Raw genomic sequence first — 4,093 nt, forward strand, 5'->3', positions numbered from 1 at the left:
TCACCATCCATGATGAGCTTGACAGTGAAAGAACACCACTAACATCTTGAAAAGGATACTAGATGACCAAAAGACCACTAATAATAGCAATATTTGCAAGAGTTTTGTTCTTTCTGCTCTCATTAACTTCATCCTTTATCCATTTTAAAAGAGAAGCAGCAAAGGACTCTTCTGGATCCCTCCTGACTATATGCTCTTTATAATAGCAATATTTGCAAGAGTTTTGTTCTTTCTGCTCTCATTAACTTCATCCTTTATCCATTTTAAAAGAGAAGCAGCAAAGGACTCTTCTGGATCCCTCCTGACTATATGCTCTTTATTTATCTTTACCAATTTCACTGTAAATTCCTAGCTGGAGAATCTCATTGTGTGATCCATGGTTCTCCGGAAATAAAGACAAAGACTTTGAAGAAAAAATTACACTTCCAAAAGGTTAATCTACAAATTTTGAAAATTTTAAATTAAATTATGTGTTGGTTTCAAAATGATTTATTGACATGACAGAAACATGCACTATTTAATTATGTAAGTCTTTTTTTTCTCAAATTTTCTTCTAAAAATATAAAAGAATTATGAAACAAAATGTTTATTTATATACAAATTATTGGCCTAATCAAAGATAAGCCACCTAAGTCAAAGGCTTCGGCATGTTGGTTTAGGTCATGAACTCTCCAACCGATGGTCTTCATTGGAAAAGTGAGCAATCACCCTTACATAGATAAAATTATGCAGTTGAGTTATTGCTGGCTAACAACATATTAATAGTTGTATTACTTGCTATAAATTTTAGCACATTACAAATAACCATGCACTTATTATGTTTTTCTTGTAACACCAAAATACTTGACCTATAAAAGGAAGAGAAGGAAAAAATTTGGGATATGGATCAAAATCCAAAGCATGGACTTTAGGATAATACACAAAATGGTTCTCTATCTCTCCCTCACTTTTTCTCTATCAATCTATCTTTTACAAGTTTTCCATGTTTCAACTATTGTCAAAAGGTAAATTTGAACCTAACATCCTCTTATGTATAAATTTCACAATTGTTTTGCACATTAAATAAATAAACAAAATAAATCTAAACAGAAAATATAAAGCGGACTAATATGAGAAACTAATAAAACCAAATGTACAATAGTAAGATTTACATGATCAAGCCTCTATTCCTCAAACATCAACACCTTCATTGCTCAAGGACTTTAGAATCGCCGTTTGATATAGATATGGTTCTTCAACAAGCAAAAGTGCGAGAGAAGGCAAAATATTTTGTTTAGGCTTTCCAATAATAAAATAAAAATAAAGGCACAAAAGTAAATAAATAATGAATAATTGAATATAATAAAATTCATAAGAGACAGAATTAATAAAAATACTTCTGTTGAAAAAGACTGTATAACTTAGACATGAAAGGCTTAACCTTATTTATCTATCTTTTTGTATGGAATGATGTAAAATATAGGTAATGCCAATAAGTGCAATTATCAGCAGTACTGTAATGTCATATTTGACAAACTCTACGATAATTTAACTAATTGGAAAGATGCTTATATTTTAATGCAATGTTTAATTCTTATATTTAATGATTTATTTTCTTTATATTCAATTCAAATCCTTCATATTATTTTCAACTTATTTTTAATTTGATATGGGATAAAATTGGGAAGTGAAAAGGACAATGTTGGCTATTGGGCCTAACCGAAGCAATAGGCATGTGCCACAAGGTGGAGAAGTGGGGACGTAGAGTTATGTCCGGATTTTAATTAAAATTTGATACGTGTCAAATATATAAAATATTATTTTATTATCTTAAAAAAGGAGCAGCTCGACCTGCATTGATTATCGTGTATAATATGGTTGTACTGGATGTTTTTTAGAGTAGAACTATAATGCACACTATGACTTTTATATCGAATTATTTATTTGGATGTTTTTTTTACTTAGTACAACTTGATTATGCTGAAGAAAAACATCCAGTACAACCATATTATACTCCATGACTGGGTCGAAAAGCTAGACCAATATTGATTATCGTATACAAAATGGTTGCTCCGGAGGTTTTCTCGAGTACAACCATGTTGTACACTATAATTTTCACATAAAAAAAAAAAAAAAAAACTTTCAGTATAGCCATGTTGTACACCATGATCGGATTGGAAAGCTCGACTCATATTGATTATCATGTACAACATGGTTGTACTAGAGGTTTTCTTGAGTACAATTATCTTCTACTATTTGAATTTCACATCGAATTGTTTATTTCAATGTTCTTTTACTTAGTACAACATGGTTGTACAAAAGAAAAAAACATCAAGTGCAACCATGTTGTACACCACGATCGGGCCAGAAAGCTCAATTCGTATTGATTATCGTGTATAACATGGTTGTACTGGAGGTTTTCTTGTGTACAATTTTCTTCTACTCATATGGCTTTCACATAAAATTGTTTATTTGTATGATTTTTTTACTTAGTACAACTTGGTTGTCTTGAGGAAAAACATCCAGTACAACTATGTTGTACACCATGATAGGTTCGGGCTTCAGCCTTCTCCGCTTTCAACAGTAAAATAATATTTTATATATTTGACACGCGTAAAATTTTAATTACAGTGCGAACGTAACTCTACATCTATAATATTTTCTCCACAAGCTGGCGGGTGGCATAACTTTCGGGAAATGAAAGAATGAGAATTATCCTCCTTCAAAAATATGTTTATATTAGCTATTATTATCGCTGCAAAATATCAGCTCTTTAAATCGTTTCTACTTAGCAGCAATAATAGTGCCAACTATAATTCAAAATTAACAGCTAAATAAAAAAGTTATAGCTATTGTGAAATTTTAATGACGATTAGGAAATTAATTTATTTGCTTATACTATTTGGGAATTGAAATTGATAGTGTAATTACATAATTTTAATTTCAAAATTTTATATTTCTTACAGTATTATACATTAAACTTTAATTTAATTGGCTGTCAACTTCAACTCCACTTTTAGTATTTTTCATTCAGTTTAACTTGAATCAAATAAAGACTAATTTTACTCTCTCTCTCTCTCTCTCTCTCTCTCTCTCTCTCTCTCTCTCTCTCTCTCTCTCTCTCTCTCTCTCTCTCTCTCTCTCTCTCTCTCTCTCTCTCTCTCTCTCTCTCTCTCTCTCTCTCTCTCTCTCTCTCTCTCTCTCTCTATATATATATATATATATTGCCAACAAGAATATATGATATGATTAATAGCATAAATTGACACATTCATGCATGTATCTCAACACTGCATGTCAATGTCCAAAATTAGTCCAACTTGCCATTAACCGGTAGCCTTCTTTTTGTAAATTTACCAAACCACATATCCTTCGAAAATAGAAAAAGCAATAAAAAGGACTAATAAAAATAAAGTCTTTCAGTTCATTTCATTCCTTGATTTGGAATTCTTACATTATATTGAAATGGAATTTTAGATGCGCATTGAGAGCATTAATATAATATTTAGATTAGTCTATATGCTTGAATATTTCATTGTTTTGAGCATAAGAAAAACTGATCACATTATTGGGAGAAGAAGATCAAAAGTTGATACCGTCCGCATGGAAGCTTTGTCTTCTTCCCAATTTTGATGCGATGTTTGACTAGTAAATTTGTAACTTAGCACATATTCATTGAACTTAGCCTTTCAAAATTAGAGAGGACAAAAATCTAATGCGGTCTGAGCAAATCACCACTCAAACATCTAGTAAGCTAGTTTTGCCAATAGGATTCTAGAACTCCATTTTTGTTTGGAGTTCTTCCTCATATCAAATTTTTGGGGTATTTATATACATATCGCACATTTTGCGTCTTTACATATCTTACACGACTAAAAAAACCAATTAACTCAAAACCATAGCATAGTTAGATGCAAATGAGAGTAAAATGCTCACAACATAAAAGTGAAATGTCGTGTTAGAATCTTATTATTATGGTTGTGACACCAATCCTAACTAAAATCTTTGGTTTTATGGCTCTATTATTATCATTACTAATTTAGTACATTGAGCTCTGCTTTGCTATAAGTAATTTATCTAATTAATCATATATATATATATATATATATATATA

This window comes from Phalaenopsis equestris, unplaced genomic scaffold (assembly GCF_001263595.1).
Source record: "Phalaenopsis equestris unplaced genomic scaffold, ASM126359v1 Scaffold000402, whole genome shotgun sequence".
Taxonomy (NCBI): domain Eukaryota; kingdom Viridiplantae; phylum Streptophyta; class Magnoliopsida; order Asparagales; family Orchidaceae; genus Phalaenopsis; species Phalaenopsis equestris.